This window comes from Cucumis melo, chromosome 4 (genome assembly GCF_025177605.1).
Source record: "Cucumis melo cultivar AY chromosome 4, USDA_Cmelo_AY_1.0, whole genome shotgun sequence".
NCBI classification, from domain to species: Eukaryota; Viridiplantae; Streptophyta; class Magnoliopsida; order Cucurbitales; family Cucurbitaceae; genus Cucumis; species Cucumis melo.
The window spans coordinates 22,893,578-22,912,014 of NC_066860.1; positions in this window are offsets into that span (position 1 = coordinate 22,893,578).

Here is an 18,437-nt window from a genome sequence, read left to right on the forward strand (position 1 = left end):
TAACTGTATCGTGTGTTAGAGTTACGTATGTCGAGTAACGAGGATTTAACATGTGTCGAACAACAAGTAACGTGTACATGTGTTGAGTAACTTACATTAGTGCGAGTAAAAATTAGTATGTGTCGAGGGACGAGTATCGAGTAGCATTTACCTAGTATCTTGTAACGTGTATCAAGGAAAGAGGATTTTACAGTGCATGTAACATCTTTCTATTCAAAACACAATGATATAATTCTTACATGTGTAGAAGAAAAAAGATAGCTAATGATGTATATGTTGTACATGATGGAGGTGGTTATGTAAGCCCGCGAATATTACGAGATTTAGTCGTGTTTAGGGATTTGTTACACCATTTTCTATTGTGACACGGTTGGCCACAACATTCACACCTTTTTGCATTACAGCGCTCTCCAACACATGGTGTCTGATTTCTCATTCATCTACCAACTCTGACCTTTTTTTGGTGGAAGTATTTTCATTTCATTATAATTAGTCGACTTCTTCCATTCAAGTCTCTTGGGCAGAGTGAATGAGTTGATATTGTGTTCCTTAGCTACAACAATAGCCTATAAACATGTTATCTTTATACACTGAAATTGGACACATCTACGTTCTTTGGTGTGGAGATTGACAATTCAGCCTAAATTGCCTTATTTAACCTGGAATCTATAACAATCAATTAGATTCACTTGTTACCATCTCGTCAACTCAAACTCAGCTGATATCAAATTCTCAACATACTTTGAGTGAGTTGATGTACTATTAGACCAATAGTTTTACTGCTTATAAAATCATACTTGTAAGAGACTACTAAACTACAAATTGAAGGTTGACTTATACTTGCACAATCTTTAAACACTTTAGATGAAGCAATCGGGCTTGAAGATAAACCATGGTTTTGAAAGTTCAAAGAATATTCACCAAACAATCTTCTCAAAACATACTCCACCTTATTCCCAACTTTTTTTGTATCCATGTCAAACAATTGAGTCAGAGAATACATGAAAATTTTAATATTGTAACCTGGATCCAAAACAAAAGCAACATACAAAAAGGAATTTGTTTTCGCGCTTTTCTCCCAATGCTTATCGTACTTCTCTTGTATTTTCAAAGTCATGTCATGCAATAACTTATTATTAAGACCACCTACACTTGTATATTTTTTTTAAGCTTGTATATTTTTTTAAGCTGGTTATGAACAATATTACTAATTTCATAGAAGATTGTGTTGGAAGTAACATAAAGAGACTCTGAAAGCCTAACAATTACTTTATAAAAAAAACATACAAAAATTTGGTAATTCTTCTTGCAATTTTCAAATCTCCGGAAGTTGGTTTAGACCATGGCGTAGTCTTCTAACCTCTCAAATACATTTTCAAACTTTTTAGTTGCAACAAGCATCAAGTATGTGGAATTCCATCTAGTTTGAACATCAAGACACAACATACTCTAACTAGATATGTTCTCCTCCTTAATGCACTTCTTAAATTTAGCAAGTCTAGTAGCAGAAGATCAAACAAACCTAAAGACATTTCAAATTCGAATGAATGTATCATTCACATCTTTAAGACCATCACACACAATTAAATTCAGTATATGTGCATAACCACTAACATGCACAAAATCCCCATCCAACACAAATCCATGTTTGAAACGTTTCTTTAGATAAACAACAGTTGTATCATTTGATGAAACATTATCAACAATTAATGTCAAAAGCCTATCAATACCCAATTGTTTCAAACATTTTTCCACATCTTTTCCTATTGTTTCCTCTTTATGATTTTCAACTTGAGAGAAATTAATTATTCTCTTGACAAAGGTGATTTTTTATGTGTAAAGAATTATGCAATATAGGTAAGGTCATTATTAAACATAAGTACGTACGAAAATTAAATTGTTGAAAAAGGGAGCTTACCTAGATTCGCTTTGATAAAAAAATATTTGTATTTTACTCTTACTCTTACCGTAGACAGATGCAAGTATGGGTGTTGAACCCAAGAGAGTGAGGCTAAGTAAAATTTCTTGAATAAAATCTTCAAAGAGATGAGATTAGTGACAAAAAGAAAAGAAAAGCATTAAAAACAATTTGGGGGAAATCAATAAGGACAAAAAATTAATGGGAATTTTAGATTGCAAGTCAATTCACAATAAAGAGAAATTAAAGATTGAAATTCAATAAGAAAAGTGAGGAATGAGCTTAGGATATTAGTCTATTCTTATCATTAATTCAAAGATGATTAAGAATTGAATCATGCTTAATTCAAAATTCTTCACAAGATCAACTTGCTTGATCTTGGAAGAATTTTGATCAAGACAATAAAAGAGATAATTTCCATAGGAGATTAGTTTAATTCTTGCAATATTAACTAAAACTCTTACCTTGTTCTTTAAAGAAAAGTCCTTCACAATTTTGGAAATTCAAGAATTAATTGGAAATTAATTATGCACTCAAAAATATGTGCAATTAATTTCAAAGAAAAATGTCAACAATCAAGGAAAATTCATCAATCATCATTCAATTTCAACAATTGGTGATAGACAAACAAGAATCAAGTAAATTTTTGTGAAAAGAAAAGTAATCTAATTAATCTTGCATTAATTGTCATACTTAAGTATCTTGCATACCAAGATTGAATCAAAATTGAAATGAAGAATGAACTTGATATTGAAATTGAAACATGATCAATTTAATTCTTGATACAAAAAATTAGGAATTGTAACTAGAATTTACATCAATACTCAAGATTGAATCAAAACCTAATTATATAGAAAATTTTAAAAAGAATTCTCAAAGAAATGATTAATCCTAAGCCAACTTACGTCAACAAATTAGCCCTCCACATCATCAAAAAAATCTGAAATTTAATTTGAAAAGAGGAAAAATGGCATAATGATGGATATAGTTTTGAAAATTGGGGTTTATTTAAGAAAAATTGGTGAATTGATGATGAAAATATGGGAATTTAGAGATTTATATATAAAATAATGGAAATAACTGTCATATGGGCTTAAGCTTGTGACCTCTGGGCCAAAAAAAAAAACACTTCAATTGACGAAAATTTGGAGAAATTTCGAAAAGTTGCTAAAAAATTACGAATTTGCCATTGAAGAAATCCGAAAAAGAATAGTTTACGTCGGCATGGATTCGAACCATGGATGAGGGAGAGGCGAACGACTTTAGAAGCTGACACATGGCAAAGGATGATAGGGGCAGACAGAAGAAACGAATCAACGACCTTCGAACCATTGACGTGGGGAACACGTGCGTAGATCAAAACGTTGTCGTTTTAGTTTGAAAAATCTTGGAAAATAAATGCTTTGGTTAGGATTCAAACATGTGACGTCTGAGTTTTTTGCACGTGTGAGTGGCTGATGCGTGTCACGACTTTTGAATATTTACGAGTTTGCCCCTTAACTTCAATTTGTTTGTTCTCCTTCGTCTGAACTCCTATTTAAGCGATTTTCATTACGTTGGGTTTGTATTGGAATCTACTTTCATATTCTGCATAAAAATATAAAAAAACAATGAACATACGTATGATATGGATTGAGAATAACCTATCTTTAAATGGGTTAATATTTGCTCAACATCTCTTATGAAGCTTCCAATTTCTCTAAGCAAAGTGTGCAGTCAAAACCATATAATTAATATTTTGAATCGATGTCCAAGAAGGAATAACGATGTCCATAAGTGTGACTATATATCCTTCATTCACAAAAATATCTTTAAACTGTTCTCCTAAGCTAGCATATATTCTACAATATCTCTAGCAATTATAGTTTGAGAAGGAATAACAGTACAAGAAATCAGGGGGTTTTCGACACAAAACAGCATTGGAAGATAACACATCGGGACAAACACCTTTCCCTGATGCCTTTTTGCAAACGTTGGGAAATAATGAACACATTATTTTAATATTACCTTTTCCTGACGTCTGGGACTAAGGCGTCAGAAATAGTTGAAATTGAAATAAATATATAGCTTCTCCTGACGCCCTATGCATGGGGTTAAGAATGGACACCCATGTTTCCGACGATACTAGTCGTACATTGAAAATAGAGGTGAGCAGTGAGCGTTCGGGGTCAGTTTTTTGACCAAACTGCCCCCGAACTGACCACAAGTCGTTACATATGTTGCAAAGCTGACTTTAGCCGCTGCTTCCAACAAAACCGATCGGTCCGACAGTCGGTCGGTTTTGGTCGCTTTTTTTCCTTCCTCCTCCTATGTTTCTTACTTTTTGTTCTTTTTCTCCCTTTCTTTTTTCTTTTCCTCCCTTTCTTTTTTCCTTTGTTTTTTGAAATGTGAAATATATAGATTCAATTTCTTTTTTTCTTTGACCTTTGAATTTCCTTTTATAAATATTGTGTGGTTTATGGTTGGAGCAAAATTTTCTTTGATAGACGATTTTAAAAATTAAGAATTGCATTATTTCATTGATTTATCTTTTTAAACCTAAACTTATAATTATATAATATAGTATATATATATTATTTAAAAAAAATACATGGGTCGGTTCAAATCGACCAACCGACCTCATGGTTCAAACTGACCGATTGACATCTTAGTTCTTGAGTTTCTAGAACAGAAACCTGATCGCCAATTGTACTATTCCGATCGCCCGACTTCGATTCGTTCAGTTTTGGTCGTTCGTTTCGGTTTTTTGACCCACCATGCTCACCCCTAATTGGAAATAGTTAAAACCATTTCCGACGCCGTGCATGGACCGTCGGAAAAAATTCAAACATTAAGTCAATCAAGGTTTCAGATGCCTCATGCATGGCGTCGGGATTGGTTTTAACTATTTCCGACGCCATTAGTGACTCTCGAGAATGTTGCTAACAATTCTTGACAAATCACTAATGGCATCGAGAACGAGAGAGAACTTTCAACGTTTTTGTGGTACATCAAAAGTTCCCTTATATATTCTCCTTAGTTCTGTAATTCACAAAACTGAAAACGAAAGGAAACGAGAGGAAGGGGAAGAGAAGAAAAAGAATAGAACCTTACTGCTCATTCGTCGTGCCCCTTACCGTCGTGCCGCCGTGCCACTGCCGCCGCTCATCCCTATTCGTAAGTTTCAAACCCTTTAATGTTAATTTTGCTTAGGTTAGATTAGGTTAGTATGTTTAGAGTTTTGCTTTTTTAAAGTTAGTTTAAGATTTCAATGGTGAATTAACTTTAGGATATTGTTTAGGAATAGATTTTGATTTTTGAAGTTAAAATTTTGAATGTGAGCTGAAAATTTGAAGGGGAGTTATTTGAGAGATTGAGTTGGGAAATTTAAAATTTGAATGTGTTAGTTGAAAATTTGAAAGTTTGAGGGGGGAGGGTTTAATTGAATATTTGAAGGTGATAGATTGAGAATTAGAGGGGAGGGGGGTTGAGGATGAAATTTCAAGGGGGGAGGGGGTTGAATTGGAATTTTGAAGGGGGATTGAATTGAACTTTTGAAGGGGTGGGGGGAGGGTTTGATTGGGTGTAGGAAAGGGGTAGAGGGTTTGAATTGAAAATTTGAGGGGGGTGAAATTGGAAATTTAAGGGAGTCGTTTTGGCTATCTTGTAGTTATGATAGCCTTTAGTTCAATTTTAGTTGTTTATTTCTTAGTAGTTTTGAAATCATTTGTTGTTGATTTGGGACGACTATCCGGTAGTTATGGTAGTTTTTTTTGTGCCAACTTTGTTTTGAATTTGTTAGTATTTCTAAGGGTTTGAAGAAGTGGTAGGGTAACTTGTAAAGTAGCATTGTTGGAAGTAGTATGCGAAGATTGAAGTTGTTTATGGTGGTTATTCTGCAGTTATGGTAGCCTCTATAATTTAAAGTTAGCTTTAGTGAAAAGTTTGGGAGATCATTTATTCAGGGGAGTAAATTTAGGTGAGAGGAGGAATATACTTATAATCAAACCTATTTATGTTTTAAGGGCTTTAACGATAGACAAGAATTAGATGAAATTTAGGAATAAGTTTTCCATTGAGTATAGAGAGGAAGTGGCCCAATTTTTAGATGTTGCAAAGTTTCACGTCGATGATTACAGACGAATAAAGTGTCCATACAAGAGATGTATGAACTCAAATTGGAACTCATTAGAGGGTGTGGAATGACATCTAGTTACTATTGCAATATCCCGCTACTACACAGAATGGGTGCATCATGGAGAGCTAGTTAGCTTTAATAGAGGTACAGAAAACTTTGATGAAGGAACTAGTAGTAACCCTTTTGATGAAGGAACTTGTAGTAGTCACTTTCATGAAAAGATGATATGTTTGGTATGGTGAATCATTTACAAGCTCCGATTGAACAGGAAGAGAAAACAAAGGAAGGTCATTTGGAGAATGAAATGCTGAAGAATATTAGGGTAGATATAGAACAAGATACAACAAACATATTTTAGGACTTATTGAATGAAGCACGCAATGAGCTATTCCCCGATTGTTCTAAATTTTTCTCCTTGAATTTTTTGGTTAAGTTGATGCACGTCAAGGTTCTAAACGGTTGGAGTAATAAGTCCTTCAACATGTTGTTAAAACTCTTAAAAGTAGTGTTTCCAATGTGTAGTGTACTATCCCTAGTTCATTTTATGAAACCAAACGAAAACCTCGTGACTTTGGCTTGGGATACGAAACTATTCACGTGTGTAAGTACGACTGTGTATTATACTGGAAAGAGTTTGTCAATTTGCAACATTGTCTTACATATGGCAAGGCTCGGTATAAGGTTAATCATAACAATGGAAAAAATAATTTCGCATAAGGTATTGCGCCACTTTCCGTTGGTACCGAGATTATAGCGCTTGTTTGTCTAGTAAGAAGGGTCTACTGACATGAGATGACATAGGGATAAACATGTTGAAACAGATGATGTGTTGAGACATCCAGCTGATGCGGAGGGATGAAGCACTTTGATTTTGAATTTTCTGATTTTACTTTTGATCCATGGAATGTGTGTTTGGGGTTAGCTTCAAATGGGTTTAATCCATTTGGTCATAAGAGTACCTCATACAGTATGTGGCCTGTTGTGTTAATTCCTTTCAATTGCCACCTTGGAAATGTATGAAAGAGATAAATTTTTTCATGTCATTGCTCATACCTGGTCTTAAATCCCCTGGTAGGGAAATTGATGCCTATCTTCAACCATTGATTGAGGAACTGAAAGAGTTATGGAATTTTAGAGTGCGTACATATGATTCTCTTACTGATAAGTTCTTTTAGCAACATGCAACCTTATTGTGGACGATTAATGACTTTCCGACATATGGTGACTTATCAGGGTGGAGTACAAAAAAGTATCAGACATGTCCTATATGCATGGATGATAGTTCATCGTTCAGGATACGAGGTAGAATATCTTTCATGGGATATCAACGTTATTTTCTAGAGAACCACGTGCAGTGTAGAAGTAGGCTACACGATGGAAAGGTAGAGCGTAGGCGTCCTCTAATGGTGATGAATAAGCATGAAATATTGGAAAAACTAGATCAGTTGGAGTTTCCAATTATGAGTAAACATCCTTTAGTAAAAGATATATCTGTTGTTGATGGCCTTTCAGTTCTTAAATCAATAGATGGTGATGATAAACAGATGATTATGACGGAGTGATAATGACTGCATTCAATTGTCCTTATTTATCATACGGAGGTGAAATTACCCACTCATAATGAGTTATAATATCATGTTGAGAAGAGTACTAGATAATTTCTTTAAAAATATTCTTATTTCTTGGAAGAATTTGGAATTATTTGATTCATGTTAAACTATGATGATTCCTTTTTTTTGAATATTTTGTATTTGGAGAATATATTTATAATTTGAGTACTGATATTTATCAATATGATGATTGATGAGCCTATCTTCATCTCAGAAAAATTTGGAAAATTCTATATTATTTGCTTATTGTGAAAGTGGTCTGTGGTCAATTTGTTCAAAAAATTCTAGGAATGGGACGAAGTGCTGAAGTTTATGTTTAACCTTAAGTAAAAATTGATATATTTACGGTATTACTCTAAATATACCCCTATATGCATGTGTTTAGTTTCAATGAGTATGAGCTTTTTCTCTTTTTTTGCTGAGCTTTATTATTATTATTATTATTATTTTGCTACTTACTATTGTATATGCCTTCCATATCTCCAACTTGTCTTAACATACGAGTAATGAGAATTTGTATTTAGGGACCTACTGTGACCTATCGATATGTATACATTCGTACTCCTTATTTGAAAGACGAACCAAACTATTTTTGCCAAGTACAGTTTGGTATTTATCACACATTTCATGATGGTTGCATGTTGTATGTCTAATCTTTTTCTGTTTTCAATTTCATTCTGTTTTTTTCTTTTCCCGTTGCTATGCTAGTGAGAAAGAATAACTATTTTCATTCTTCTAACATATGATAAACCACTTGTTGTTTTAACTCATGGAGATCTACTTTCCTTTGTGTACTGTGTTCGTGTACATGGTCATTAGAAATCTATTAGGTATTTCGTCAATAAAACAAATATTCGACATCTCAGGTATCAAAATATTGTGTCCATTATCATTGTGAAATTTGATTCATGTATTTATTCATTCGCTTTATTATTTTCCTGCATTTTTTTAAGCTTCATTCGATATCACTAGAATGGAATTGGAATCATTTTTCAAATTTTTTTTCTTTATCAATAATAACAAATAACAGTATTCCATTGTGCTAGCAGATAGGTATGATCCAGTCACAAAGTTGACAATAATTGATATGTTACGTTACTATCTAGAGCATGCTGATAAAAACCTTCCTCCTAAGCGCTGGATGGTGATCAAGGTTTCTTTCTTTTTCTCAAGAGAGCTTCACATCCTTTTACTCATTTTAGTTATCTTGTTATAGATTGGGACATATGCTACCTTCTTAAACTGTTCCTTTTTTTCCTTCTTTTGGACAAATTGGATTTTCTAAATTGGAAATATTCCTTATCTAAGGATGAGCAAAAACCCAACAGACACTAGAAGGACCGCCATTCTCATGCAGTTATAACTCATAGGAAGACAATGAGTATTTCTTGATTCTTGAAGTAAAGTTGTTTTCAATATAGTTAAAGATGGAGGGAGTAATAAGTGGTCTTTATTGCTGGAGTCGGCTTTTTGGGTGTTTGAGAGATTGTCTTTTACTGGTGTACTCTTTGGTCAAGCATAGACAGAGGCAATTGCCCTTGGCAATTTTTCAACCTAACTGTTGTTGAAATCTCATGGTCATTTTTCTCTGTTTCTTATATGGAACCTTTTTAGAGGTCAACAGTCTTGTATTTTCATACCTATAGGCCCACTTTATAAGGGGAGAAACCAGATGGTCTTGAGGTTAAAGTGAGTTGAATTCTTTCAACACCCCTCTCACCTTCCTAAGGACAATATTTTCTTTCTCGACAAGCTAGGACATGAAATATTAGAATGTTTGAAATCACAATTTGAAACTGCTGTCTTCAAAAGCATTTGGTGACTATATAATAGTTCTTATGTGGTGGTACATATATAGGAAGTTAGGGCTTTACTAAGTTTTGGAAGAGGTTGTTTCTGACTTGTTGAGTTGGAAAACGTTTACTTATTGTTTAATGCTATCCACCTCATTTTGTAGACAACTAGCAATTAGGATTAGTCCGTTATTCTAATTTGTTATTTTTATAGTGTCTACTACAAGTCGAGAGTACCGAGTGTGGATACTATGTCATGAAGTTTATGAGAGAAATTGTAAATAGGGGAAGCATTGTCAAACTATTTCTATTGTGGGTATAATAATTTTCATAAATACTAATTTATTTATTTTGCATGTTTACAGATTGATACACGAAAACCATACTCACAGGCCGAGTTAGATGAGGTGCGGGTTGATTTGCTGATTTTTTGGGTTCGTACATATGATTGCGACTTATTTGTGATTCTAAAACAGGAAATTTTTTGTTGTGACTGATTTTTTGAATTGTTCATATGGAGGGGGGTTGATTGGTATACTTTTGAGACTTTGTTGTGATAGCCATTCTGAAACTTTGTTGTTAGGTAAATTGTTCATAGGTGAATTGTTCGTAGGTGAATTGTTCATATGGAAGGGGGAGGGGTTGATAGGTGATTTGTTCATAAGAATTGAATTGTTCTGAAACTTTGTTGTCGTAGCCATTTTGAATGTATATAGATGATATACTTTTGGGCTAAGTTAGTTAATTAGAGGATGTTGAGTTGAATTCTTGGAAATTTGATGGAATTGTTTATATTGGTTTTGTAAATTATATGAATATTTGCAAAGTTTTGGAAATTATGTGGTGAAAGGTTTTATATTTGATGAATATTGTCGTTTATATATATTTATGGAACAATTGTTGGACCACTATACAGGACCAATGAGAGCATAATACAAGAACAAAAATATAATTGAATTACAATTAAAAAAATATGAAAATGCTTGACGGTCTTAAAAAGTCATAAACAATTGCATTCTTGATGGTTTTTAAATGTCATAAATAATCACTTTCTTGACGGTTATTGAATGTCATAAATATTCATATTCTTAACGATTTTTGTCATGGATACTCATATTCTTGACGTTTTTAAACTGTCATGAACACTTACACTCTTGACAGTTTTAAACTGTCATGAAAATTTGTATACTTGACGGTTTTAAACTGTCAACGTTCACTATTTTTGACGTTTTTACCAACCGTCAAGAACTTTGACTTTCTTGACGCTAGCTTCAATGACAGTTTTAAAATCGTCAAGAATAATAATTCTTGACAGTTTAAAACCGTCAAGAGAGTCTGTTTTTGTAGTAGTGATAAGAAAAGAAAGGGAGCTCTTAATTGGACAAAGGAAGTGGTCGAGACTACTGTTACATTACAAATTTAACGTAATGATATTGAGAAGAATGTTTGTGACAATTTGGTTGGTATCTTGTTGAATATCGAAGGAAAAACCAATGATACTACGAATGCCCTGTTGGACCTACAAGATTCGGAGATAAAGAAAGGTTTTACACCTTATAGAATTGGTAACTTATTGGCCAAGCCACACGCGAGCTACACATTTACTAGCAGCGAGCGAGTTGTGTTTTTCAAATTCCTGAAAGTAGTTAAGTTTCTTGATGAATTTGTTTCTAATATTTCACGATGTGTGAATGAAAGAGAGGAAAAAATATTAGGTCTCAAAATGCATGATTGTCATCTTTTATTACATCGACTGCTACTACATATTGGTATTCGAGCATTCTTACCAAAAAATGTATACACTGCTATTACCGAACTATGTAGTTTTTTTCATGACTTGTGCATTAGAATGATAAGAGTAAGTGATTTGGACATATTGCAAGCAAATATCATAATCATACTTTGTAAGTTGGAAATAATATTTGACGAGACAGATGCAATGTTCCTCGAGTTCGCGATGATCTAAATAACACTACGGGAGGGTCATCCTCGGTGGGCGACAATTCGGTTGAGTCTCTTGGTACATTAATTCACAATTATTTGAACTTGTTTCTCAAATTAACATGTTTTAATTTATTCAGCAGAAACTACTCAACCATCTTCGATTCCTAGGAGACGTGTGCAGTCTCGACTGCTAGAGTTGGAGCGTTACTTTCATGCAAATGGTAGGATTCTGATGTCCATATCCCCTGGCATGGAGAAGCCTATTGGGGTGTGTGTAAAGAAGACACTTTCAGATCGCTGCCTTAGATGGGCAAACGTAGGAAGAGAATACATCGAGGTCGTCAAGGGCAACCTACAGGTTCGTGCAATATACAATTATGTTTTCATTTGAAACATATTTAAGTTAACTAAGCTAATGTGTGGTTTTCTGTAATGTGTAGCACTTTTTCATGCTTGATTTCAACGATCAAGCAATGAAGAGGTTCGTTGAGCATCAAATGCTCACTAGTTTCAAGGAGTTCAAGAGCGACTGTGACAGACACTTCAAAAAGTAAAGCGACCCTGAAGAGGCACATGCCAACCCACCGCACATATTGGTGGGACGTATGGAAGATTGACACTTCCTCTATGATCATTACATGAGTTGTGCATTCCAAGTGAGCCTTTATATTATGTAATGGTTATTTAATTTAATTTTTTATATGTATAAGAAATAAACAATATAAGTGTTTTCATGCAAAAGCAATCACGAATGAACAAGGCTGCTAGACAAAAGCAAACTTAGAATCATAACAGCAGGTCAAAGTCATTTCTACAATGATAACAGGAGCTCACTGGGTAACGAGGTGAGCCAGTCGAGCGTGTGAAGTTCTTCAGGAAAACACACATTCGAGTCGACACGTTTGTATCTCAGGCCACATAGGATGTGCATGTAAGTTATTCAACCAATACTTCTATCCTTATTATATCCTTTTTATTTGTGTCTTACTAACTTAATTTCAAAATTTGTTGCAGAATCAAATCTTGGAACTCCAGTCCTAGCCTACCAGAGGATTCTCAGCTACTCTCTAGGGACGAGATTTGTGAGACTATTTTAGGTAGACGACCAGACTACTCAAAAGCCTTGGTTTAGGACCTAAGGCCAAGTCCTGCAAGACGACTAATGTTGGCAGTTCCTCGACCTCGTGTTCGTAATACACGGTGGAGCTCCTATTACTGGCCAAGCTTGATGAAGCTAAATGAGAAATTGAAGAATAGAGAAAGACATCAGAGATGTTAGCTTCACAAGTGGAACAAATGCAAAAGCTCATAGAAGACTTGAGTCGGACATAGCGAGGACCATGATCCCTCGCGGTACGTACGTATATATGTTTCCATTATTAATTTTTTGAAATTACATTATTCAGTGATGATATGCATATGTACTAAACTTAGGCACTTTTATATCATTGTAGGTCCCGACGGTGTAGGATAGCGTACGAAGCTCGTTTTGAGACATACGTAGTTTTTGGATTTCTATATATATTTTTTAACATTTACTATTTTTTAAGTCGGTGTATTATGTACCTTTTGGAACCGTAAACATAAAAAATCGAATTTGAATTTGATATTTTATATCATTGTTTACTAATTTATTGTTTATTTTCTGTAATTTAATATTGCATCGTACTAAAATCGAAAACGAATACTACAATTGAATAAAAAACATTTCAAGAAAAATATATATATTCAAATGATTTTCCAATGCACTAAGGATGTCGGGAATAGGGTGTCTCTCCCAATGCACTCCAAAAAGAGTTGGGAATATGGTTCCCGACGTCGCAACGGGGATGGTGTATTTCCAATGCACGGATAACATAAAAAATGAAGACGTCAGGGATGGTGTGTTTTCAACGCAAGGAGCACGTCGAAAATGCAGACATCGGGAGACATGTACTCTCGATGTCGTGTTGGTAACGCATCGAGAATAGGTCTTCCGATGCAGTTCTTTCGACTATATTCTCGACGTCTCATTCGGGGTTGAGAAATAAATTCTTGACGTATTTTACACCTTTTCGATGTTTTTATGCATCGAGAGTAGCCCAACTTCTTGTAGTGTAAAAATCTTGGTTCTACTAACATCAAATTCTCTTTCACAAACTTCCTAAATCTCTCATTCTCCACGAATCTAAGGGACAATTCCTCAATTATGATCATCTCAACAATTAGTCTTCAAGCATTCTCAATGATAAATACCAAGTTTATGTGAGTTATATCTACCTTATTGTCTTTAAATTGATAAGGATTTGTTTATAATAATGTTCAAGATGAATTCTCCTAGTTGAATTTCCATTCTTCTAGGATGACATGCATACACCGCATCACAATAATTGCATTTAACATGTAGATCATCATCACTATATTCATAGCATTTATTTTGGAACGAGATTTTTTTCTATGTTGATGATGGAGATTCATCGCCAACCTTTGCAATTCTTGATCTAGGGTTGCATGCTTGAGCATTCAGATAAGTCTGATCATCTTGCTTGAGGAGTGTCTAAACCTTGAGTTTTATCTCTTGGTCTTCGATCAAAATGTAATGTAATTCTAGTGCCCTTTGGATTGTTGTCAAATTGACTTGGGGGTTTTAGAATTTGATATTAGAGGTTCACCAATTAAGTTTCTAATTTTCAAATCCTAGGGTTTTCATATTAAGTAGTGTTACAGTCTCTAATTTATAATCCTCTTATGCTTTCTCTTAAATGTTGACTTTGGACTTGAAAGCTAACAAGCTTGTTCTCAAATCAAGAGAGATCAGCCTTTGACTTGTAGGTGGCGAAGAGATGATTAATTTGGAGAAGAGATGATTGATTCGTTAGAGAAGAGATGATCTATTCGTTGAAGAAGTGATGTTCAGTTCATTGGAGAAGATTAATTTGCTGAAATTTGAATGTTTAGATTCTTTGAATTCTCTGATCTCTGGATCTCTATCTAAACGCTTTAAATAAGGGCTGACAAGAAAAATAGCAAAATAAAAGGTTTAGTTTTGATAAATAGCAAATTTTTTATTTAAATTGATATAATAACAAAATAAAAAAATATATAAAAAAAAAGATTGCTGGAACAATATCTTAAATGCCCTACTAAGTGAAAAAATTGAATAGTAAATACATCATTCAAGAAATCAGAAATACCATATAATTAAAATCAAACTCACAACACACATATCACATAATTTCTGCAGCCGGCAGCCCATTTCTTCTTTGAATCGTGAGCGAAACATTTGAAGCTAACTTCTAGCTTTGTCCCCTTCAAACCTTCAAACCTTCAAACTCTTTCATACATTTGGCGCAAATTAGAGATTGGCATTAAACGACAGAATTGGCTTCTGGGGTTTGGTGAAAAACGGAGAAAGAGCCACCGTGAGGGAATTTACAGGGGCATAATAATTGATCCAAACTTGAATTGGTGCCCCACTTTTTAGGTTTATATATTGCTGGTGTTCCCTAGATATTGAGAGGAAGAAGCATGAAGGTTTTTGGAAGGTGCAATGGTGAAGGCGAGGCCATGGCTACCAAGACTCATAATTCGGGGACAATGGCGAAAACAAAAGTGGCGAAACTCCGACGTCTTCCTCTCCATCGGTCGCACTTTTCTCTATCAATCTTCTTCTTTTCTTTTCTCAAATAAAACCTAAAAGGAGAAAATTCAAATAATTGCAAAAATGTCATTTAGGCATAATGATAATTCTATAATTTAAATTCAAATTGTTATTAAAAATATATATTATGTATTATTTAATAAATTGTTTAAAATATAAAAAATTGAAAATCTTGTATTTACATTTGACATTATTTTAAGGGAGGATCTAAAATTTAAATTCAAATTGTTATTAAAATATATATTATGTATTATTTAATAAATTATTTAAAATATAACAAATTATGATTCAATGACAAAAACCGTTATCTTTAGAATTTGAATTGTATCTTAAATTATTATTTCATAAATAATGCAGGATAATGAAGAAGTCATCGATTATCTTTAGAATCTGAATTGTTATTTTTAGCATTTGAATCATCCAATCAATGCAGGATATTGTATAAAATTTGAATTCAAAATAACAATTGTGATTATGTATTATTTATGAAATTATTGTTAAATGAGCATAATTTTGGTATGAAGATAGTTTGTTATTTTAGTATTATTTTAGGGATGATAATCTAACTCAAATTTAAGTTTGGTATATTTAGCATAATTGTAGGGATTCAAACTACCAATTTAAAATTAACTTGTAAAATTTAAATTTAAAAATAAGGTTAAAATTTTGAATTAAAACTAACGCTTTTGGGGTGGGATATATATTAGAAATATATCAAATATTATTATGTATTATTTAAACTCAAAAGGTTAATAAATATCAAATATGTCTTATGTATTATTTATGTATATATTTTTATAATTAGTTTGAAGAATAAAAATGTGAAATAGTTGAATTTGTCTTTGACGTTATTTTAGGGATACGAGGTAAAATTCGAATTCAAATTGACAATTTTAGGGGAGGATATAAAATGTAGATTGAAATTGTTATTAAAAATTTGTAATATGTATTATTTAATAATTTTTTGATAAATAATGTGAAGTATAAAAAATTGTGAATTAGTTGATTGAAATCCTAATAATTAGAGGATGTTGAAACTAAAGTCATATATTTAGAAGATGTTAGGTAGAGTCTTTTGCAGAGAATATTTTTTGATTTAGTTAAGATTTACCAAAAGTGTATGTATTTACAAATACACTATATTCGTACTCTATGATATTTTGTTTGATTTTTTGACCTATACAAATATATTGTATTTGCATGTGAGGACAATTCCTTTGTAAAAGGAATTCAAATTGACAATTTTAGGGATGATATAAAATGTATAGAAGACCATCAAAATAGCAAAATATTGGATAGAAAAAAGAAAAATAGCAAATCCCAAAAAATATTTTGATTTATAGCGAAACCACCTGCTGGATAATTTTTTTCATTTTTTTTGCCCGAGTATACCCCTTTACAAAGGAATTCTCCTCACATGCAAATACAGTGTATTCGTACAAGTCAAAAAATCAAACAAAATGTCAAAAAAATCAAACAAAATATCATAGAGGACGAATACAATGTATTTGTAAATACATTCACTTTTGGTAAATCTTAACTAAATCAAAAAAAATATTCTCTGCAGAAGATTGCACCAACATCTCCTAAATATATGACTTTAGTTTCAACATCCCCTAATTATTAGGATTTAAATCAATTAATTCACAATTTTTTATATTTCATATTATTTATCAAAAATTTATTAAATAACACATATTACAATTTTTTAATAACAATTTCAATTTACATTTTAGGACTAATAAGAAGAATAGCAAAATAGAAGATTTACTTTGGATAAATGATAACTTTTTAAATTAATAAAATAGGAAAATCGAAAAATATGGGAAAAAAATTGCTGGAACAATGTCTTAAAGGCCCTTACTAAGTGAAAAAAATTGAATCCTAAATACAATTATTCAAAAAACCACAAATATGCTATAATTATCAATCACCATTAAAGCTCCACATCATTCCTACAGGTGTTTCATATCTTCTTCAAATCGTGCACGTTCAAACATTCAGACATTCAGGCAGAAACGATGGGAGCTAGCTTCCAACTTTGTCCTTTTGAAATCCTTCAAAGTCTTTATAACATGTCGCAAACCCACGACCAATGTCGGACGACATCAAACCCTGTTCGAAAAAGCCCGTCGTTGCTTACGTTTGAGACATCAACGTCTTCCTCTCTGTCGGTCTCACTTTTCTCCTCTCTTTTTTGCAAGAAAAACTTTCTTCCTCTCACTGTGTTTGTCTCTTGTGTTGGCTGCCACTTCTCTCTCAATCTCCTTCTTTTTGTTTCTTAGATAAAACCTAAAAGAAGGAGATTTAAATAATTGCAAAAATGCGATTGAGACATGATTACAATTTTAAAATTTAAATTCATATTATTATTAAAAATATATGTTATGTATTACTTAATAAATTGTTTAAAAGATAAAAAAACTGAAAATCTTGTATTTATATTTGGCGTTATTTTTGGGAAGTATCTAAAGTTTAAATTCAAATTGTTATAAAAAAAACATATATTATGTATTATTTAATAAATTGTTTAAAATATAACAAAACTAAAAATCTTGTACATATATTTGGCATTATTATAGAGGAGGTTGCTGCAATCTTATCCAACAACAAAATAGAAGATTTAGTTAAAATAATTTACCAGATTTGAATGCAAAATACATTGTCTTCGTGTTGTTTTCATAATCTTGTCTCATTTTTTGAGCTATTCAAATACACTATATTTGAAATATATGGATTATCCTATACTTAGGGGAATGATACTATATCTTGATGACCAATTTTTTTACTTTTTTGTGTGTCCAAATCTGTTGTTTATAACATATACTATGTTATTTATAAAGTTTGGTTAGCTAAACAACCGTGATTATGATTCAATGACACTGTTTAGGAAATCGTTATTATTCTTGGTTTTGTAACAAATCTATCTTAATGTTAAGCTTTTTGGATTGGAAAAGTATATGATTATATGAGCAAATAAGTATTAATATTTGAATATGTGATAATGATATAAAACGAATAGTTTATCATACTATTTAAAAGCATAAATTACAAAGTAATTGTGTCAGCAACCATATGCTATACATTCTGTCAAATATTGTGGATATAATATGGAAAGAATAATATTGTCATGTAGTATGTATAAATACACTGTATAGAAAATCAACACAATAAAACTTGGTAAATTTAACCAATAAATCGATTTTTTTAAATTAAGGAAAAAAATAAACAATAAAACAAATGGAACAAATTAAATATAGATATTCAAATTTATACTTTTCTTATATTTTCCAAACAAATATTTTCAAGTAGATTAATGAAATATATTTATTTACTAACCATACAAATATTTTTAAGGAGCTCAATGGAATATTTTGGATTAAATCAAATTTATTAATTTTTTGTTAGTAAATAA